The following is a 24,301-nucleotide window of genomic DNA, read 5'->3' as shown; positions in this document are numbered from 1 at the left end:
AAGATGCTGTGCCACCGTATATATATCAGTGGTGGGCAGTGCACTGCAGTGGGTACAGTGCACTCTGTGGACCTGACACAGCACTCACTGCAATTATGACAGAGGAAAAAAAAAATATTTTTTAAAATGCAAGGTACTGTGCCTGTGCCACCCGAAATGAGTGTGGTGTGCACACAGTACAGTCTGTGGTAGGTCTGTGGCCTCTCACACACAGCGGGCAGGCAACTGCAGTGTAAAGAAAAAACTCTATTACCTTACCAGCCCTTAAAAGGGCTTTTGGGGACACTAGATAGATATATATATATATATATATATATATATATATATATATATAAAAAAAAATTACACAAATACCAGCCCTTAGAAGGGCTTTTTGGGGTGCTGTCCTTACAGCAGTAGTGGACCAAGAACACTGCAAGACCAGGAACACTGACTAACTGTCCCTAGCTTAACAGCAGCAGCAGCAGCAGCAGCTCTCCCTGCTCTCACTACACACACTGCTTCAGAATGATCTAAGATGGATGTTGCCCTTGCTTATTTATAGGAGATGGGAGGGTGTGGGAGGGAGGTATGCTGATTGGCTGGAAATGTGCCTGCTGACTGTAAAGTTCAGGGTCAAAGTTTGCCTCAATGATGTATTATGGGGGGCGGACCGAACATCGCATATGTTCGCCCGCAGCGGCGAACGCGAACATGCTAAGTTCGCCGGGAACTGTCCGCCGGCGAACAGTTCGGTACACCTCTATTGCTCAAGGCAGCTTAAGCCCCCTTATATTTGCACACCATACAAAAAAATGTTATTGCCAATATACTTTGTACATTAAGCTAAGGAGGTATACAATGGTGAACACAATCTACATTCTCCAGCACTTTGTCATTAGCCACTAGCAAAGACAGTATATTAGACTTATTTCTAAATAAAAGGTTAAAAAAAAAGTGTAGCACTGCCCCCCTGGGAGCTGCTGGTTAACGGATGTTCCTCTGCACTCACCTGACCCTGAGAATCATCCAACCCACTGGACACTTTCAGATATAATCTTCAAGGACACACTGACACAATTGGAATACTGTTTGGTTGTTTTACTTGAAAGATTAATCAGTATAACTGAACGATAACAAAATATGACAATATATATTAACAATAATGAAATGTAGCAGTATCAGTCAGCTGAACCCCTCTTAACACGAGGAGGCTCAATGGACTGACACCAGGGATGGGAATATACAGCAAAAGAAAGTATAGGGAATCACATGGATATAGCAACACTACTATAGCATCAGCTTCAACTGTCAAGGTTATGGCATCATATATATATATTAGCTTATGCCTCTTAGCTGATCAAGTCTAGCAATATCTAGATCCTTACTAATAATAATACAATATTATTATAACCGGTCCCCTTTAAGACAGCGGGTGCTGAAATCCCTCTCCTGGTAAAGGCCTTGCTAAGTCTTCACCGGCAGTTGGAGCTCTTATCACTATCCAGCGTGATATTTGTAATCCCAGGGTAATAGTGTAACGCTCCTGCGTTTCTTATATGGTGTGGATTTTCAGCTGCAGAAATAGTTCCACGTCAGTTGTCATGTAAGAGATATGCTGAGATACCATTCCCAACCTCAATGACTCATCATGTGTGGAAGGTCTTATTTCAGCCAGTAAATACACACAATTAGCAAGCTGGTTCCTAGAGTGACTTTATATATGTGGTAACACAATGATGAAGGTTTGAGGGATAGGTTGAGTGGAGGTGGTAGGTGATAGACACTTGAAGGTGAGACAGTAGCAGATGGATGCAGGAAGGTTTAACAATGTTGTATGATAGCAGATGATAGAATAGCAGGTGGACATACAAAAGAGATCAACCCAGTGCAGAAAAGTAGCAGTAGTCTCAAGAGCTAGCAATCTAGTTTATGCAGATGTGATAAACAGTCTCTACTATGCAGAGCTAGATAGTGTAAGCTTAGTATAAGTTTATAGAGAATTCCCCTGCGGGGTACTTAGCACTATTAGCGATACAGCCGAAGGGTGGTTCAGGAGAGGCGGATGATCCAGTAGCGGGATACAGGGATCAGCGCAGCGAGGTTCCGTCAGCGAAGTAAGCTTGCAAGCATGGAAGCTTCAAGCAAGGTTAGCATCCAGATAAGGGTGTTTGAACGAACACATGTGAGTGAGAGCCGACGCCTTAAATAGCCATCTAGTCTGGCGCTGAGTGATGACAGCTCCAGTCTTAAAGGTGTATGCGCACCTTTCCAAAAGTAAATGGTAGGGCGCATACACTTGTGGAAAGTGTAATTTAGGGTACCAAAGGTACCGGAACATTACAAATAGTGTATGTATGATCCTATCTGTAGTCAGTGTGTCAAAGATGAAGATTTATACTTGCGATTAGGATTTCACCAGGCACTCTTCCGTCTGTCAGTGTCCACTTGCGAATATCCTGTAACCCGGGCGATGTGCTCTCCCATGCTCCTGCGTCACTGGGAGTGATCAGTACTCGGCTGTCCCGGTCAGTCAGTTCAGCTTCACCTGCTATCTACTCACCTCCACTGGATCTATCACCGTTGTGTGATTACCATCATCCGCACCATGGTGGATGGGTCCTGCTCTCTCTCTAGCCTGCACACCTTGGGCCTCCATCGCCAACAGTGTCCCAACACACCTCCCAGGCTGACCTATCCTCGCTGAGTCCCAGAAATAAGAGAGAGCATGCTCTGCGAGGCAGATAGATATATCCACTCTCCCATGATCCTTCACTCTCCCATGACTCCCTCGGAGTATAGTTCCTCTGGCAATTCCAACAACAGTCTGCCTTCAGTCCTAGACTACATCTCCCCCAATCCAGTTCAACCATTTCCGGAAGAAGGCAATCCTCCATTGCAAACAGCCTTAAAGGGGCACACTGGCAACATCCATAACAATGGTAAACCCTGGTGTATATGTTTTGCAGTATATATATATATATATATATATATAGTAGTCCCGGCTCGGCTACAGAAGGATATGCTAAAAGAGGTGTGTAAGGGTAATAATAGGATTTTTATTGCTATGCAATGCAGTGTGATGGCAGATAACACTAGTGTGAATTGAGGCCTAGGTGGGATACACCACATAGAGGTAAATGTGGGCTTCGTTGGGAGACACCATATAGTCAGGAAGTAAAAGTCTTTCATATTATATATAAGCAGATTATATATAGGCAGGGCTTTTCTTCTCAGAGAATGGGTGCCAGAACTCTACCCTACCCACCTCTGAGCACCATCCCTTGGTTCCACCTCCTACCCACCTCTCAGTACTTCCCCTTTTAGAGAATACAGAACCAAGTATCATTTTGTGCTACTACTGTAAGTTATTTGCATGGAATTTGTTAATGATAAGAAAGGCAATAAAATAGATCACCTGCAGTGAGCAACAATAGCCCCCACTCCGGCAACAACAGACCCCCTCCCAGCAACAACAGAACCCCCCCACGTAACAAATAGAACCCCTCCAGCAACAATAGATCTCTCACACAATAATAGACTTCCCCCAGCAACAAATGACCCTTGCAACAAAATACCACCCCAGTAACAATAGACCGCCAGCAGCAACAACAGATCTCCTAGCAGGCAGCAACAACAGACCTTTCCCTCTACAGTAGATCCCTCTCAGCAACAATTGACCCCCCCAACAATATAAGACCCCACCACCAGCAACAATAGATCTACTCAGCAACAATAGATCCTCGTGCAAAAATAGATCCCCACCAGCGACAATAGATCCCCCAGCAGCCAGCATCAATAGACCCTCCAGCATTGCCATTACATACATTAATTGCTGGAGGTGCTGGAACTGCATTCCCCAGTGTTAACGCTGAAAAAAACATCCTGTATAAAGGAAACTTTGTTTTATGTATATCTGACATTTCTAAGGGGATATAAAATAGGAGGGGTTACGTGAGGTTACTTTAATAAATGGTTTCGGTAAAGAATAATACATAGCAATTTGCCATGTTTGTTCACTTTAAAAGAAAAAAAAAATCCCGTTGAACCCTTCTGTTGAAATGCAGTGAGCTCCTAACATCCTGTAATGAGCACTGCTTTTGTTGTGCTGAAATCCCAAGCATTGTTGTCAGCCCTGCCTGAGTTCTCCCCTGCTGGACTACAGAACACCTCCCCCTATGTTATAAAAATGAGGTGAAGGGGAGTTGTCCACTAGTGGATAATCCAGGCAGAACTATTTAATAATGTTCAATATTTCTGTGCAGGAGGGTTAGTTCTCTCAGCACTCTTCAAGAGTTAGGAGATTGTTGAATTTCTGGCAGGATTAATAATTATAGCAGTATTTAAAAAATGTCCACATCTGCATACATACATATATGGCACAGATGTACAGCATGTGTTTATTGCCTACATACTCTATACACTTTAGGCAGAAGTGAAGAATGGATGACAGCTCATGTGAGAAAGATGTATGTTTAAAGGTTGCAAGGATCACTGATCTATGTCAGTCAGAAGGATCTGTAATGAACAGGAACTGCAGGCATATATATGAATGTGGCAACTGGGCTAGCAAGTCAGTGGTGGCTTCAAAAGTAAAAGAGCGCAGGACAGAACAGAAAAAAAAATGTCATGGTGCACGGATCAATATAACAGCCACTCAACTACCACTGAATTATTCAGCAGTTGGATTTGGAAATTAAAGTGTTACTAAACCCAGAACAGCAAAATCAGTCTGTATATGCAGTAAAGCATGCTTGTTATACTCACCGTTGGACCTAAGGGGTTAATCATCTGCATTGTGTAAAAAGGCTGTTTTATCCTATCTTCTCTGATCCTCCCCTTCCGGAGTCCCCAATCCATCTGCTGATAGTACAGAGCCCTGGGGGCACTCTGCACATGCTCAGTTTGGTGTGTATTGCTACAGAGGTTTTTCTTTTTTCTTGGTAGGGTGCATGTGATCAGCACAGGGCCAATCTGCACTGTTCATACAGAGGGTCAGGGGTCCAGCAGCCTCATAGAACAGTCAGAGGAGAATGAAAACCCCTCCTACAAGCTTTAACCACAATACTGCTACAGTATATACTGCTGATGAGAAAAGGTATTTAGCAGTTTTTATTTACTAAAACTATTGCATTTCCATTTTCTGTGTACTGTGGGAAACCAGATATAGGGAATGAAGGGTCCTGGGTTTAGTAACACTTTAAACATACGAATGTAATATAATTTTTTTGGTTCAGTCTTATTCTTATTTGACATGCTTAGGACTAATGGACACACACAATTTTAAAGAGGAACTTCAGCCTCCTTGAGTTTTGTCCCAGCTCCATCCGGCGCTGCCATATTTTTTAGTCTGGTGTGTGTAGAGGTGTTCCAAAGGGCCTTCAGGTCTGAACAGAGTCCATCTGCACAACCCCAGGCGGGGGTAAGGGGGGAGGAGGTTAGGCATGTGAAGATACTTGAAGTGTTCTAATTTACATACTGATTCCAACTTTGCAGATATACCATACAGCTCTGCAAGCAAGCGCAGAATTGTGCGGGCAAATATCATTCTCGCATAGGTGAGAAAAACCTTTACAGCACATAAACACAATAAAGTTTCTTTTTTAAATATCCAAATATGAGATAAGGAGGGAAAAGAAGGCAGGGGAAAACTATTTTTTCTTTGAGTTGAAGGTCTGCTGTAAACAACGTACACTTTGGATTATTGACTTATATACAATGGAGGTATGTGATGTGGCTATTTGTAGCCTCTACAGTAATATTCAATAATACAAAGTGTAAAGTGCATTATTGCAGAGCAAATAAAAAGAATTCACAGTTCAGTAATCAATATTCTGGTTAAGGTATAATGGGCTTAAACTGATTGCTGTGGATTACTGCATTTAATACTTTAGGTTTGCTCTTTGTGCTACTGCTAAGACAAATTACAATGTGCAAACTGAAACAAATCAGCAACTATCATTCAATGATCTGACATAAGTAAACTGAAATAATTTTGGTTGCTGTGGATTATTGAACTAGACACATCATTGTTGCTGTTAAATCTGCTGAACTGAGTATACCCAGTACATCTTAGGACAGCTTTTATGATATTAACAAATACCTCCCAATGCAAAATAACTATCTGCTTAGAGAACACAAAGAAAATTTGTTGCATCATTGTTCTTTTTTAAAGCACAGCAGACATCTATATAAAACCTATATTAAAAAAGACACCTAGCAGAAATAAGCAGTAAGAAAGGCCCCAGACCATCAATACCAGCCGTACATCAAAGTGACAGGGGATTGGAGGGTACTTTTTAAAAACTGTAAAAATGTTCAAAAACCAGAGTGGTTTTTGTGTGTTCTCATCCAAGAAATATCATGCTGTCAGTATGATTGCTCCATCTCCTGGTGGTTTAATGGTACTTTTCTCTGTCAGTGATGAAAGATAGGAAGTAATCTCAGGCACATATTGGTAAGCTTGAATACAGTGTAGCATTTCTTTTTATATAATGTTTTAGACAGGCCGTTTGCTTATGGAGTTTTTTCTTTTACGAGTTTGGATTGTTGCTATGACATCTACTGTGTTTCCTCGAAAATAAGATTGGGTCTTATATAAATTTTGGCTATAAAAAATGCATTAGGGCTTTTTTTTTTGGGGGATGTTATTTGTCCCCTTACTTCTCTCCCCTCTCCCCCCTATCAGTTCAGGAGTCAGCATCTTTGTAATCCCAAAATAAACTCTAGTTAAAGTCCTTGTAAAATCATTTAATCCACTCTGTAAAAGGATTATATAATGCCCAGTGTGTGTCTTTATGTAACATTGTAGAAAATACCTTGTACAGCGTCGTTGGGCACTTACATGACCCACCAGAGCTCCTCTTTCTCGTTCCAAGCACTGCAGATGGAGATCTTGAAATCCTCATTGACATCATCCCTGCTCTGAGCACTGCAGAGGGAGATCTTGAGATCCCTGCTGATGTCAGCCCTGCTCTGAGCACTGCAGAGGGAGATGCCGAGATCCCCGCTGATGTCAGCCCTGCTCTGAGCACTGCAGAGGGAGATGCCGAAATCCCCGCTAATGTCAGTCCTGCTCCAAGCACTGCAGAGGGAGATGCCGAGATCCCCGCTGATGTCAGCCCTGCTCCGAGCACTGCAGAGGGAGATGCAGAGACCCCCACTAATGTCAGCCCTGCTCTGAGCTTTGCAGAGGGAGATGCCAAGATCCCCACTGATGTCAGCACCGCTCCGAGCTCTGCAGAGGGAGATGCCAAGATCCCCGCTGATGTCAGCCCTGCTCCGAGCACTGCAGAGGGAGATGCAGAGACCCCCGCTAATGTCAGCCCTGCTCTGAGCTCTGCAGAGAGAGATGCCAAGATCCCCCCTGATTTCAGCTGTGCTCCGAGCTCTGCAGAGGGAGTTGACATCAGCTGGGAGGAGGAGGAGAGATCCGGCAGGTCACATGAGCGCCCAGTGGCGCTGTATATAAGGTATTTTCCACAATCGTGTTACATAAAGACACATGCTGGACATTATATAATCCTTTTACAGTGTGGATTACATGATTTTACAAGGACTTTGTATAGGGCTAATTTTCGGGGTAGGTCTTATTTTTGGGGAAGCACGGTATGCGTACTGACTACTGACTCTAAATTGTAGGCTGAGAATTCTAAAACACATTTAAAAGGACACTTAAGTTCTGGCATTATTTTGACAAAATGATAGAAGTTGGTAAGAAGTTGGTTTAACAGAACCTTTTAAAATTGCATCCCCCTAAAAAAAAAAGCAAATAATGAAAGTTGGTAAGACTACCAACCACCCTTTTTGTAACCTCCAATAACAGTACAGTCTAGTAAATCCAATTCAGTGCTAGTAAATTGACATCAGGGAACAGCGAGGGGAAAAACATAAATATGCTTGTGAGGTTTGACTAGTTTAGGAATGGCCTGCTAATTTTGTCCGTGAAGATTAATATTCCTGGTTGAAGGTCACAGAATAATGAGCTTTTCCTTCAAAATAACTGTGAAGGGGAAAAAAAAAGCATTTGAAGGGAAACTAGTGTATTTTCAAAGAGGATGCATTTTGGGCTATAACTGATAAATGTAATGAAATTAGTTTTTACCATAATAATTACATTTTACTTTTATGTTATGCAATATTGTCATAATTAGTGTTGAGCGAACACGGACTGTATTATTCGTGTTCGTACCGAATAATTGGATTTTTGTTACCCGAACACGAACACGGACACTTTACTGTATATTCGGGTAAAAATCCGTGTTCGGTCGTTTTATTTCCGGGTTTTGCATGCTTTGGCGCTCTTTTCATGGCGGGCTTTCTACAGCCAATCAACAATCGTTTAACTGGTGTGCCTTAAGCCATCCCAGCCATGCCTGCAAATGTCTCAGTAGCTGTGATTGGCCGTCTGAAGCATGTGACCAAGTCTTTATAAGTTCGAGGCAGCCGCAGCGGCGTCATTATGCTGCTTAGATCAGGGACAGAGCACACATCAACGTGCTGGCTGCTGATTAGGGAAAGATAGGCAGGAAAAAAACATTTGTGTCCGGATAGAATTGAGGGACAGGTCGGAGTGTTTAGGCAGGGCGAGTTGTAGGCATTTTAGGGATAGAGTCTGCTGAATTATAGGGTCAGTGTGTTCTACAAACTACAATCGATATTGCTGTGTGGGGTGGGGTCTGCACTTAGTTCTCCTGATCTACGATCTCTTCTCAATCCTGTTAGGGACAGAGTCTGCTGAATTTTAGGGAAAGTGTGTTCTACAAACTACAATCGATATTGCTGTGTGGTGTGGGATAGGAGATAGGCAGGTGTCAGTGATCCACATCCATTTTTCTGTGTGTGGGCTGCAGTGAACACAATCTTTTTGGGGTGCAGTGAACACAATCCTTTTGGAGTGCAGTGAACAAAATCTTTGTGGGGTGCAGTGAACAAAACCTTTGTGGGGGTACAGTGAACACAATCTTTGTGGGGTGCAGTGAAGACAATCCTTGTGGGGTGCAGTGAAGACAATCCTTGTGGGGTGCATTGAACAAAATCTTTGGGGGGTACAGTGAACACAATCTTTGTGGGGTGCAGAGAAGACAATCCTTGTGGGGTGCAGTGAACAAAATCTTTGGGGGGGTACAGTGAACACAATCTTTGTGGGGTGCAGTGAACAAAACCTTTGTGGGGTGCAGTGAACACAATCTTTGTGGGGTGCAGTGAAGACAATCCTTGTGGGGTGCAGTGAAGACAATCCTTGTGGGGTGCAGTGAACAAAATCTTTGGGGGGTACAGTGAACACAATCTTTGTGGGGTGCAGTGAACAAAACCTTTGTGGGGTACAGTGAACACAATCTTTGTGGGGTGCAGTGAACAAAACCTTTGTGGGGTACAGTGAACACAATCTTTGTGGGGTGCAGTGAAGACAATCCTTTTGGAGTGCAGTGAACACAATCTTTGTGGGGTACAGTGAACACAATCTTTGTGGGGTGCAGTGAACAAAACCTTTGTGGGGTACAGTGAACACAATCTTTGTGGGGTGCAGTGAACACAATCTTTGTGGGGTGCAGTGAACAAAACCTTTGTGGGGTGCAGTGAACACAACCTTTGTGGGGTACAGTGAACACAATCTTTGTGGGATGCAGTGAACAAAACCTTTGTGGGGTACAGTGAACACAATCTTTGTGGGGTACAGTGAACACAATCTTTGTGGGGTGCAGTGAACAAAACCTTTGTGGGGTACAGTGAACACAATCTTTGTGGGGTGCAGTGAACAAAACCTTTGTGGGGTACAGTGAACACAATCTTTGTGGGGTGCAGTGAAGACAATCCTTTTGGAGTGCAGTGAACAAAATCTTTGTGGGGTACAGTGAACACAATCTTTGTGGGGTGCAGTGAACAAAATCTTTGTGGGGTACAGTGAACACAATCTTTGTGGGGTGCAGTGAAGACAATCCTTGTGGGGTGCAGTGAAGACAATCCTTGTGGGGTGCAGTGAAGACAATCCTTGTGGGGTACAGTGAACAAAATCTTTGGGGGGTACAGTGAACACAATCTTTGTGGGGTGCAGTGAACAAAACCTTTGTGGGGTACAGTGAACACAATCTTTGTGGGGTGCAGTGAACAAAACCTTTGTGGGGTACAGTGAACACAATCTTTGTGGGGTGCAGTGAAGACAATCCTTTTGGAGTGCAGTGAACACAAACTTTGTGGGGTACAGTGAACACAATCTTTGTGGGGTGCAGTGAACAAAACCTTTGTGGGGTACAGTGAACACAATCTTTGTGGGGTGCAGTGAACACAATCTTTGTGGGGTGCAGTGAACAAAACCTTTGTGGGGTGCAGTGAACACAACCTTTGTGGGGTACAGTGAACACAATCTTTGTGGGATGCAGTGAACAAAACCTTTGTGGGGTACAGTGAACACAATCTTTGTGGGGTACAGTGAACACAATCTTTGTGGGGTGCAGTGAACAAAACCTTTGTGGGGTACAGTGAACCCAATCTTTGTGGGGTGCAGTGAACAAAACCTTTGTGGGGTACAGTGAACACAATCTTTGTGGGGTGCAGTGAAGACAATCCTTTTGGAGTGCAGTGAACAAAATCTTTGTGGGGTACAGTGAACACAATCTTTGCGGGGTGCAGTGAACAAAATCTTTGTGGGGTACAGTGAACACAATCTTTGTGGGGTGCAGTGAAGACAATCCTTGTGGGGTGCAGTGAAGACAATCCTTGTGGGGTGCAGTGAACAAAATCTTTGGGGGGTACAGTGAACACAATCTTTGTGGGGTGCAGTGAACAAAACCTTTGTGGGGTACAGTGAACACAATCTTTGTGGGGTGCAGTGAACAAAACCTTTGGGGGGTACAGTGAACACAATCTTTGTGGGGTGCAGTGAAGACAATCCTTTTGGAGTGCAGTGAACACAATCTTTGTGGGGTACAGTGAACACAATCTTTGTGGGGTGCAGTGAACAAAACCTTTGTGGGGTACAGTGAACACAATCTTTGTGGGGTGCAGTGAACACAATCTTTGTGGGGTGCAGTGAACAAAACCTTTGTGGGGTGCAGTGAACACAACCTTTGTGGGGTACAGTGAACACAATCTTTGTGGGGTGCAGTGAACAAAACCTTTGTGGGGTACAGTGAACACAATCTTTGTGGGGTACAGTGAACACAATCTTTGTGGGGTGCAGTGAACAAAACCTTTGTGGGGTACAGTGAACACAATCTTTGTGGGGTGCAGTGAACACAATCTTTGTGGGGTGCAGTGAACAAAACCTTTGTGGGGTGCAGTGAACACAACCTTTGTGGGGTACAGTGAACACAATCTTTGTGGGGTGCAGTGAACAAAACCTTTGTGGGGTACAGTGAACACAATCTTTGTGGGGTACAGTGAACACAATCTTTGTGGGGTGCAGTGAACAAAACCTTTGTGGGGTACAGTGAACACAATCTTTGTGGGGTGCAGTGAACAAAACCTTTGTGGGGTACAGTGAACACAATCTTTGTGGGGTGCAGTGAAGACAATCCTTTTGGAGTGCAGTGAACAAAATCTTTGTGGGGTACAGTGAACACAATCTTTGTGGGGTGCAGTGAACAAAATCTTTGTGGGGTACAGTGAACATAATCTTTGTGGGGTGCAGTGAAGACAATCCTTGTGGGGTGCAGTGAAGACAATCCTTGTGGGGTGCAGTGAACAAAATCTTTGGGGGGTACAGTGAACACAATCTTTGTGGGGTGCAGTGAACAAAACCTTTGTGGGGTACAGTGAACACAATCTTTGTGGGGTGCAGTGAACAAAACCTTTGTGGGGTACAGTGAACACAATCTTTGTGGGGTGCAGTGAAGACAATCCTTTTGGAGTGCAGTGAACACAATCTTTGTGGGGTACAGTGAACAAAACCTTTGTGGGGTACAGTGAACACAATCTTTGTGGGGTGCAGAGAAGACAATCCTTTTGGGGTGCAGTGAACACAATCTTTGTGGGGTACAGTGAACACAATCTTTGTGGGGTGCAGTGAACAAAACCTTTGTGGGGTACAGTGAACACAATCTTTGTGGGGTGCAGTGAACAAAACCTTTGTGGGGTACAGTGAACACAATCTTTGTGGGGTACAGTGAACACAATCTTTGTGGGGTACAGTGAACACAATCTCATACTTCTGAAGCTTTGAGGGTGCTGCCTGTTCTATACTCCTCCTCCTCCTCCTCATCCATCCTTTTAGGTGTACAAACAATAGTAATTAGGGCCTAGTGTGCTTCTGTACGTGTGAAAAACATACACTTTTTTGATCATATTTCCTATTCCGTTATTCAATAAAAACCTTTGGGGCTCAATTAAATTGCGGAATAGTCTGTGTTGGTACGTGTGAGATCCACCTTTCCAAGTTTTTGGGGTTCATCTCATACTTCTGAAGCTTTGAGGGTGCTGCCTGTTCTATACTCCTCCTCCTCCTCTTCCTCATCCATCCTTTTAGGTGTACAAACAATAGTAATTGGGGCCTAGTGTGCTTCTGTACGTGTGAAAAACATACACTTTTTTTTGATCATATTTCCTATTCCGCTATTCAATAAAAACCTTTGGGGCTCAATTAAATTGCGGAATAGTCTGTGTCGGTACGTGTGAGATCCACCTTTCCAAGTTTTTGGGGTTCATCTCATACTTCTGAAGCTTTGAGGGTGCTGCCTGTTCTATACTCCTCCTCCTCCTCCTCCTCCTCATCCATCCTTTTAGGTGTACAAACAATAGTAATTGGGGCCTAGTGTGCTTCTGTACGTGTGAAAAACATACACTTTTTTTGATCATATTTCCTATTCCGCTATTCAATAAAAACCTTTGGGGCTCAATTAAATTGCGGAATAGTCTGTGTCGGTACGTGTGAGATCCACCTTTCCAAGTTTTTGGGGTTCATCTCATACTTCTGAAGCTTTGAGGGTGCTGCCTGTTCTATACTCCTCCTCCTCCTCTTCCTCATCCATCCTTTTAGGTGTACAAACAATAGTAATTGGGGCCTAGTGTGCTTCTGTACGTGTGAAAAACATACACTTTTTTTTGATCATATTTCCTATTCCGCTATTCAATAAAAACCTTTGGGGCTCAATTAAATTGCGGAATAGTCTGTGTCGGTACGTGTGAGATCCACCTTTCCAAGTTTTTGGGGTTCATCTCATACTTCTGAAGATTTGAGGGTGCTGCCTGTTCCATACTCCTCTTCCTCATCCTCCCTTTAGGGTAGGAAAAAATTTAATCGGGCCTAGTCTGTGTTTGTACGTGTGAGATACACAGTTTTTTATCCTATTCCGCTATTCAATACACACCCTTTTGGTGTAAAAAACATTAAATTGCGGCATAGTTTGCATATTTGACTGTGAGATACACCCGTGCGATACTGTTGTTCTTTTGTTCCGCTATTCAATAAAGACCTTTCTAGGGCAAGATCTTAAATTTCAGAAATATGAGGAGAGCGTCAAATAGGGGCCGTGGCCTGGGTCGTGGTGGTGCTGCTGCTAGAGCTCCTGTTGCAAGGAGAGGACGTGGTCGATCTGTGCCAGCTACACGCACAAGTGAAACACCTTCCTCAAGTGTGAGTAGGCGACAGAACCTGCATCAGTATTTGGTAGGGCATCATACGCCCCTAGAAGTGATGAGGCCAGAACAAGTGGAGGCGATAGTAGATTGGTTTGCTGCTGACAGTGCCTCCAGTTCCTTCACATTGTCTCCCACCCAGTCTACTGCAGAAAGGTCACAGTTGGCACCTGCAGCCGATGTCCAACCGTCTTTCACCTCACCCCCTTGCAAATCAGGCAAGCAGTCTGAGCCCCAAGCCATACAGCAGTCTCTTCTTCTTTTTGATGACTCTGTCAGCAGGGTTTCCCAGGGCCATCCACCTAGCCCTGCCCCAGAAGTGGAAGAGATTGAGTGCAGCGATGCCCAACCACTTATTTCTCAAGATGAGTACATGCAAGGATCATCGCAGCACGTCTCCGATGATGACGAAACGCAGGTGCCAACTGCTGCGGCGTTCAGCATTGTGGAGACCGACAAGGAGGGCAGGGGTGAAGACTGGGTGGAAGATGATGTGGAGGACGATGAGGTCCTCGACCCCACATGGAATGAACGTCATGCAGGTGACCTGAGTAGTTTGGAGGAAGAGGCGGTGGTCGCACAGAGCCACCAGCACAGCAGAAGAGGGAGCAGGGTGCAGAAGCGGAGCGGCCGTGCCCTAGACACTACGCCCGCTACTGCCCAACGCAGCAAGGGAACGAGCGCACCAAAGTCAGCTCAAAGGAGTTCTCTAGCGTGGAAGTTCTTTAGAAAATGTGCTGATGACAGGACACGAGTGGTTTGCACCCTGTGCAATCAGAGCTTGAAGCGAGGCATAAACCTTCTCAACCTGAGCACAACCTGCATGATCAGGCATCTAAGTGCAAAGCACGAGCTGCAGTGGAGTACACACCTTCAAAACCAAGAAAGGTGTCTGGCTCCTCCTGCTTCCTCTTCTGCTGCAGTCTCGGCCTCTCCATCCACATCTGTAGTGATACCGGCACCTGCCACCCCGCAAACAGACGATCTGTCAGCAACACCACCACCTGGGTCACCAACAACCATCTCCACAATGTCCCGTGGGAGCGTTCAGCTTTCCATCTCCCAAACACTTGAGAGGAAGAGGAAGTACCCCCCTACCCACCCGCGATCCCTGGCCCTGAATGCCAGCATTTCAAAATTATTGGCCTTTGAAATGCTGTCATTCCGTCTGGTGGAGACGCACAGTTTTAAAAACCTTATGTCGGTGGCTGTCCCACAGTACGTCGTGCCCAGCCGCCACTACTTTTCCAGGCAAGTCATCCCTTCCCTGCACAACCAAGTGGGGGAAAAAATCAGGTGTGCACTGCGCAACGCCATCTGTGCCAAGGTCCACCTAACTACCGATACGTGGACCAGTAAGCACGGTCAGGGGCGTTATATCTCCCTAACGGCACACTGGGTAAATGCAGTGGCGGATGGGCCTGAGGCGGATAGCAATTTGGCGCATGTCCTTCCACCACCGAGGATTGCAGGGCGCTTCAGTTTGCCTCCTGTTCCTAACTCCTCCTACTCCGCTTCCTCATCCTCTACCGCCTCCTCATCCGGACAGCGTAACACCTTCACCACCAACTTCAGCACGGCCAGGGGTAAACGACAGCAGGCAGTTTTACAACTTGCCTGTTTGGGGGACAAACCACACACCGCGCAGGAGTTGTGGAGGAGCATGGAACAGCAGACAAATGAGTGGTTGCTGCCAGCGAGCCTCAAGCCCGGCCTGGTGGTGTGCGATAACGGGAGAAATCTCATAGCAGCTCTGGGCCTAGCCGGTTTGACGCACATCCCTTGCCTGGCGCATGTGCTGAATTTGGTGGTGCAGAGGTTCCTTAAAAACTACCCCGATATGTCAGAGCTGCTGCAGAAAGTGCGGGCCGTTTGTGCGCACTTTCGGCGTTCTCACCCTGCTGCTGCTCGCCTGGCAGCGCTGCAGCGTAACTTCGGCCTTCCCGCTTACCGCCTCATATGTGACGTGCCCACAAGGTGGAACTCCACCTTGCACATGCTGGAAAGACTGTGCGAGCAGCAGCAGGCCATAGTGGAGTTTCAGCTGCAGCACGCACGCGTGAGTCGCTCTGCGGAACAGCACCACTTCACCACCAATAACTGGGCCTCCATGCGAGACCTGTGTGCCTTGTTGCGCTGTTTTGAGTACTCCACCAACATGGCCAGTGGCAATGACGCCGTTCTCAGCTTAACTATCCCACTTCTATGCCTCCTTGAAAAAACAATTCGGGCGATGATGGAAGAGGATGTGGCACAGGATGAGGAGGAGGAGGATGAAGAGGTAACATTTCAAAGGCTTTCAGGGCAGTCATTCGCAAGGGGCTCCGAGGGTGGGTTCCTGCACACACAAACGCCAGGGACACAATTGTCCAGCAGGGGCACAGTTCTGGAGGATGAGGAGGATGAGGAGGAGGAGGAGCTGGAGGAGGAGATGGAACCATGTTCACAGCAGGGTGGCACCCAGGCCAGCTCATGGCCATCACTGGTGCGTGGCTGGGGGGATACAGAGGACACGGACGATACACCTCCCACAGAGGACAGCCTTTCGTCGCCTCTGGGCAGCCTGGCACACATGAGCGATTACATGCTGCAGTGTCTCCACAACCACCTGCCGTGTTGCCCACATTCTAACTTGTGCTGATTACTGGGTGGCTACGCTGCTGGTTCCCCGTTACAAGGACAACGTACCGTCCTTAATTCACTCACTGGAGCACGATCGCAAGATGCGCGAGTACAAGCGCACGCTGGTAGACGCGATGCTGCTGGCATTCCCATCTGACAGCGGGGCCACAGTGGAAGCACAAGGCAGAGGAGGAGGAGGTCGCCAACTCAACCAGGGCACCGCCAGCACCTCAGAAGGCAGGGTTAGCATGGCCAAAATGTGGAAAAGCTTTGTCAGCACGCCACAACAAACAGCAGCACCAGCAGCTCAGATGGAACGTCTTAGCAGGAGGCAGCATTTTACCAACATGGTGGAGCAGTATGCGTGCACACGCCTACATGTAGTGAATGAGGGGTCTGCCCCCTTCAACTTCTGGGTCTCCAAATTGGGCACATGGCCTGAGCTTGCCCTTTACGCCTTGGAGGTGCTGGCATGCCCTGCAGCCAGTGTATTATCTGAACGGGTATTTAGCACGGCTGGGGGTGTTATAACAGACAAGCGCAGCCGCCTGTCCAGAGACAATGTGGACAAGCTCACGTTCATTAAAATGAACCAGGCATGGATCCCACGGGACTTTTCCGTACCTTGTGCAGAATAGCAATGGATACCGACCTTACCCAGCCATTGTTCCATTTTTGCTCTTTCTCACTCTTTTGGGGTGTACCCTCATTTAAAATTTGTGAAAAGAAGCAGTGTTGGCTACCTCGTCCTCCTCCTCAGGGCCAGATTAACGTAGGGGCTATTGGAGCTGCAGCTCCATGCAGGCCCCTACCTTTTATATAGGCCCCGGGTTGGCCATATTCACTGTGACCGCTCTTCTGTCACTTGTAAACACAGAAGTCTGGCTTCTATGCTCACTTCCCCAGGCAGCACCCTCAGAACCTCCCCACACAGCGCGAAGGCCGGACAAGGAGGGACAGTTGCCGATGCATGGATGTGTTTATGGGCTTCAGAGACAGCATCCCATGTTGAATTAGGCATGCATGGCTGCACCCTTCCTCCTCTGGGTGCATGCCAAGGCACGGCCCTTAAGGCCCTTCAAAATCCTCAGCACCAAGACCATGATGCTCTTAATCCGGCCCTGGTCCTCCTCCACCGCCGCTTCCACCTACACCGCCCATAGGTGTGCGCAGCCTATTGCATTAGGGTGTGCACCCCAAAGTTGAAATACACATGCATGTGTTTGCCTACATGTACATGGCCCCGATACATTACTCTCCCTGCTGGCAAAGAGAAATAGAGCAGAGCAGGTGCGAGGGAGATCTTTCCCATCTCCTCACTGGCAAACAGAGCGATAATGCTATGTGCCCTAGGTGATTAGGGTGTGCCCAGGTACACCAGGCACACCCTGTGCGCACGCCTATGACACCGCCACATCCACCACCACCTCAACCTCCCTCCTACTCCATATGGGCCTCGTCCTTCAGAGATGAAGAACATTGTTTTATTTTTCTGTTTTTTTTTGTTGTTTTAAGTTATTTCCCTATCCACATTTGTTTGCAGAGCACTTGCCATGCTCTTAACTACGTTTTGCTGCCATTTGCAGCACTCTAGCCCTTTCCATTGGTGTTTTAGAGCCATTTTAGTGCCTTAAAGTTCGGGTCCCCATTGACTTCAATGGGGTTCGGTGTCCGGGAAAAGTTCGGTAAAAGTCCGGGACACGGACCCGGACTTTTTTTTAAAGTTCGGCCGAACCCGTCGAACACGGACATCTAGGTGTCCGCTCAACCCTAGTCATAATGATATTTTATACAAAGATTTACCAAATATTCCTCTGAATGTTACCTGTATATCTAAGCATCTGAGCGGAACACTTGCCAAGAGAATATAAATTATAGGATAACAAAGCTAAAAATTATACTTCTGTTAGAGATGTTGGAATTGTTGGGTTTATTTAAATAAGGCAAAATCACCTTTGAACTACAAGTGAACTTGGAAGTGCAGTTGCTGTAGATCTGAAAGGGACATGCAAGGAAAAAAAAAAACAGCATTTTTGCTTGCACATGATTGGATGATTGAAACCAGCAGAGCTTCCCCTGATTTCAGATCTTCCCCTCAGATCTACAGTGACTGCACTTCTAAGTGCACTTGCAGTGCACTTGTAGTGCACAGTGGAATTTCCTTTAATAAATAAACCCCATTGTCATGTTAGGGACCTAAGCTCAAGGAGCATGGCATGCACGTAACCAACTAAAAGTTACTCAGAAATATATCAGACATATTGTTTTTAACAATTAGTGATCAGCGTGAAAATAAATCACCACTAATCAACGCTGAAAATATACAGATATGAAAGTTACACTTAAAGAGACATGATATTTTTCTTCGATCCATACCCAGCAAGGTATATGCTCTCCCTAATACTCCTTCACTGACTTCCTACTTCTGGAGTTGAGGAAAGTGAACAAATAGTGCTGGACTCGTTGTGTTATCTCACTGGAATTGTGTCATACTCAGAGTCTGGCTCAGAGTCTAGTAGCTATAGCAGAAGAGAGGCTCCCACAGGCCAGCAGAAAAAGTATACAAGTAGGTCACCCTGATGAATGTGGTGGGTTCACCCAAGGTCCTCGGTCTAAGTAATAAATGGAATTCACCAGAGCACCTGATGGTGGAGATAGATTTTGTTGCATGTTAGTACCAGTTGCAGTTGTCAGGATTAGGAGGTGAGCAAGCTGGGGTCCAGTAACAGATATAGCAGGCAGAGATCAAGCAGAAACATAGTCAGAAAACAAGCCAAAAGTCAGAATGAAGTCAAGCAGAAGCATAGTTTAAGAACAATCCAAAGGTTGGTAACAAAGTAGTAGCGAAGATACGGACAGCAGCAGGAGTGACAAGAGTGAAATATTGGCTGGAGAGGGCACAATAATCTGGCAAACAGAAAGTGTAGAGACATGGCTTAAATCAGTTCATAGGAGGAGCAAGAGGTTCAAAGCTTAAGAGAATTAAGATTTAAGGCAGGATCATTTAAGGAATTGTCCAGGGAGCTGTCCAGCATCTCAGGTGGCTCAGCAAAAAGAGGCACTGACAGACACAGCAAGGGTCCCAGGTCCAGCACCATTGCTATTCTAAAATGTTGATCCCCATGATCTCTTTAGCTTTTAGTGTAGTGTAATGAAATTGAAACTGAATCACCACACCACTGCAAAGAGGTCCAGATACAATTTTATTCCAACAAAAGTCAGAGGAACAGCAGGTGCTGCCAAACCAGCTGCTGACAAGGCCCGTGCTTGCAATCACACTGAAAAAAATAAAAATAAAGGTCCAGTTTACCTCCATTCTATTAACAATTATATAAATTATGCCCTGATGAAAGGGGCACATTTGCACCCCAAAAATGTGTTGGCTGATTTTTGATTGCCCTCCAACATTTGTTGGAATAAAATCGAATCTGGACCTCTTAGTAGTAGCGTGGCTCTTCAGTTTAAATTTCTGTTACATCCTTGCTTCTGGAGTCCATTCTGTGTAAACTCCAGTGTCCAAGCTTACTTGGTGGATGGCATCACTGCCTCCCCCATGTGACAGTGTTGTGACATGGAAAATGACCACCCAGGCTTTCTCTATCCAGAAGCCCTGCAGCATTACAGCAATAGATCTTGGGCTTACCAATGCTTCATGGTAAGTTTTCATAATACGGCATTTTCAACTACAAATAAGTTATGGCAATGTGTACCTCTGGAAACAACTGGAATGATGCCTTTGATTTCATGGCACTGGATTCGTTTTTTTTAAAGTGACACTGGTAAGTGCCTGTTGTGGCATGACAATAGTAACAAATAATGTTTAATTGCCTTGCTTGATAACATGTAGGGTCGGCTGTTTATGGGTGTAAACTCCTTTGATCACTGTTCCCCAAAATGTCCCTATTTTGATTGTGCCTAATAAAATTAGGCTGAATTTGTTAAATTGTAATGATTAAAGTGGTTGTAAAGACCCAGGGATTTTTTATCTTAAGATAATCTTTCTGTGTGCAGAAGCCCCCCTCAGCCCCCCCTAATACATACCTGTGCCCCATTTCAATCCAGTGATGTGCAAAAGTGCCTTGGCAGTCTAGGACTCTCCCTCTTGATTGGTTGAGACACAGAAGAGGCGCCATTGGCTCCCGCTGCTGTCAATCAAAGTCAGTCAGCCAATGAGGAGAGGGCACAGGGCTGAACCGTGGCTCCGTGTCTGAATGGGCACAGAGAGCTGCAGCTCAGCTCGGGTGCCCCCGTAGCAAGCTGCTTGCTGTGGGGGCACTTGACAGGAGGAAGGGGCCAGGAGCGTTGACGAGGGACCCCAGAAGAGGAGGATCCAGGCTCTAAAACATGTTTATAATTTTAAAGAAAAAACAAACAAGATTATGTATCACATTAATCTACATTCCTTCCATTACAAACTGCCCACACTACTTTCCAAATAGGCTAGGTGTCCATCAAAATCTTACAGGCATTGTGATTTCAAGCTACAACCATGGGTTCATTCCCTAATAAAGTCTTTTATTAATGATTTTTAGGCATGAATTAGGAGCTACATGACTAATAAAATAAAAGAGTAACTTAAAGACAGCTATTGATTATAAAGTAAAAATGGATCGTTCGTCTGGCAGTAAGTGAAAGGCAAACAATTCATTTCTGTGCTCCGGTTACTTTATTTTTGGGAACATCAATATTCTTAGCAGATAATTCTCTATGAGACAAAGCAACCTTGATATAAATAGCTGTAGAAATAAATAATTTGAGCCAGACTCTAGGGAGACTTGTTTCTGCCATGTATAAGAATGAGAAAAAATAGTCACTATATTTAATGATTACGCAATTCTTTTGAAATATTTTGTTATATTGTCATTCTGCAAAACTTGTTAAAATACTCAAGCACATATCTTAAAGAGGAATTTCAATTTGTTAATAAAGGAACAATTCCCCCAAGGTCAATTTAACAGAGAGCAAGGATTGTAACACAGCTTATTAGCTATTTGCATTATAAAAAATGTTCACTGCTGTAATGGGTTCATGGCGAATCCCCAGGATTCACAAAGTTTGCGAATATCAAACATTTGACTGAACAGTTAGCAGATTCGCTGCTCCCGGAACAACTTACAGTATATTGCAGTGTGCAGTATATAGCCTTTGACCTGGTCAGCTGAGTCACAAGAGCCAATAATTTGAAGGAATGGATAATCCAGCCCACTTTATTTTTAAAAAAAATGGTGGGCACACAGCAACCATAGTGTCAGTGTGTGTATTTTAAGAAGAGCTGGCAGTTATGTGTAGGAAGAGCTATGCTTTTACATTTTTGGGCATTTTTGTTTCTATTGGTTCCCATGCCTCTTTTGTTTGCAATAAATTCACCCGCTTTGGAGAAGTTTAACAGTAAAGTTTGATTGTTTCAAAACTGTTTGTAAATAGAACCCAGGCAGATTACCTCATCCTTACTATTGAACACCATCACCTACTGCCGAATTTCAAGATATAAGGAGCCTCAACCGTGGCCCCTAATGCCACCAAAGGGCTGAACATTTGGACCACATGTTCAGTGTATGTAATGTAAGAGAGGACTGTCTGAGATGCAAACATACTAGAGCAGGGGTGCTTAGCCTTTTTAAAAGTGAGGGTTACTTAAGTGATTTGATAACCGGTCACGGGCCACAATGAACTATGGTATTTTACGCCCCCCCCCCCCAAAACTGCAAATGTAAATGAACCCATACTGTTCTGAGCTCCCTATAAGACTGCATTGACATTGATGCGTAGTGCACCTGCGGCTTTCCTTCAAGTTAGCTGTGCTTTACCATAGTCTTCTATTACCTTATGCGAATGTGGTACACTTTCTGAAAGTGCAGCAAAACTCTTGCATTCGGGAGTTTTGGTGTACTTTCAGAAAGCGCACCATACCCACAAGCTATAATAGAAGTCTATGGCTCAGTGCAGCTAATCCACAGGAAAGCCGCATGTACACTGCACCTGCAAACTAGTGCGAAAGTAGCTTAAAGTGCTTCTAAAGGCCAAAGTTTTTTTTTACCTTCACACATTTTATGCGTGAAGGTAAAAAACCTTCAGTATATAGCTTCTCCCACAGCCCCACAATACTTAACTAAGCCCGATCTCAATCAAGCGATGTGCAGGAGAGCAGAGGCGCTCCTGGGGCTCTCACTCTTCATTTTCTGAGAAGCAGCAGCAGGAGCCATTGGCTCCCACTGCTCTCAATCGCAGCTAGTGAAGAGGGAGCGGGGGGTGGGGGGCGGGAAGGGGCTGAGCCACACTCTCTGTGTCTTATGGATACAGAGAACAGGGCTTATATTGATTGGTTTTCACAAAAGTTATCGTGTCTACAAACTAGGGGATAGATTTATGGCATTTTCATTTTTTAAAATCTTTTTTAATAGTAATGGTGGTGATCAGCGATTTTTAGCGGGACTGCAACATTTCAGCGGATGGATCGGACACCTAACTGACACTTTTGACACACTTGAGGGGACCAGTGACATTACTACAGTAATCAGTGCTAAAAATATGTACCGTTACTGTACTAATGACACTGGCAAGAGGTGGGTTAACACCAGGGACAATCAAAACGTTAAGTGTGTCCCTAGGGGATGCTTTCTAACTGTGTGGGGGATGGACTCACTAGATCAAACTATGGCCCTCCAGCTGTTCAGGAACTACAATTCCTATCATGCCTAGTTAGGTCTGTGAATGTCAGAGATTTAGGTCTGTGAATGTCAGAGATTTACAATGCCTCATGGGAATTGTAGTTCCTGAACAGCTGGAGGGCCATTGTTTGGACACCCCTGCACTAGATGAACATAGAGATCTGTGTCCCTAAATAGCAGGAACACAAGATCACTGTGTTCATCTCTCAGAATGGCGGTCTGCCTTGTTTACATTGGCAGACCATCGTTCTGTCTCTCTGGGGAGCGATCGCAGGTGGCTGCCGGATCTGCTGATTGGCTCCCTCTCCCCCTCTAGCTAATCAGCCAGCCCCTGCTGGCTATTGCACGCTGGTGGTTGGCAAGTGGGTATTCAAGCTAAATAATATATTATGCTATATGTTATAACATAATAATTTATTATTTATCTATTTACTGTAAAATTACTGGTTTGAAGTTATCACTTCAAACTTCAGTAATTTGTCTGTTAAGCCAATTGCTTGAGTACAGTTTTTGAAAATATAGTAAATTACCTTAAAAACACACATCAGCACAACACAATGTACAGTTCAAATAAAATTGGCCTAAAAAAAAAAGAAGAAAATGGGAATTTGGGAATTGTGTGATGCACTGAAATGTGCATCACGCTGCCGCCTACCGCTGACTGAAGCTGAAATGGACAATGGGCCCTGTGAATGGGCCTTTAAAGTGGAAGGAAACCCTAATGCCTTGAATGGGCCACCGCAACCCTAACCAATCATTAACCTTCAAAAAAGCCAAGAAGCCAGAAAAGCTAAAAATTGGCCCTTTTTTATTTTTATTTTTTTTTTAAGCAGTGTTGCTTCTCATCACATGAACACAATCATGATTCGCTTGCAAGCACAGAGTGGCCATTGGGCATGTGCATTATCTTCTAGCCTCGTCATTGATGAGAAGGAATGTGAGAGGAAGGGAAGATGAGAGGCGAGACTGAGTGGTGCAGAGCAGAGCTGACTGGCTCAGAGATCAGGGACTGACAGAACATGTGACATAAGAAGAGGAAATGGGAGGGCAGAGCAGAGCTGGCTAGATGCAGGGCTGTCTTTAACAAAGGGAAAACGGGGCAGCTGCCCCGGGCCCAGTCATTGTTGTGGGGCCCAGAGCAGCTGCCCCTTGATCCTGCACTGTCTGCAAATAGTTGATAAGTGAATTTGGAAGGGCCCAAAAAATGTTTGCCCAGAGTCCAATCAATATTAAAGACAGCCCTGACTGAATGGCATAACCAGGACCAACAACAGAACATGGAAGTGTCAGTGTGCAGGAACTTTCAGTTACACACATCAAATGTTGTCAGTACAAGTGAGGAGGGGTTCTGATTGATTTGATTAGGTAGTTTGTTTCTAATTAACCATTCATGAAACTAAAAAGTGAATAATACAGATTTGGATGTCAGAAAGCAAGGAAATCTGTGGGAGATTGTTATT

This window comes from Pelophylax lessonae, assembly GCF_965119305.1.
Source record: "Pelophylax lessonae genome assembly, chromosome: 5".
In the NCBI taxonomy this organism is placed as follows: domain Eukaryota; kingdom Metazoa; phylum Chordata; class Amphibia; order Anura; family Ranidae; genus Pelophylax; species Pelophylax lessonae.
The sequence above is the reverse complement of the archived record's forward strand: the minus strand, read 5'-3'. Positions refer to the sequence as shown.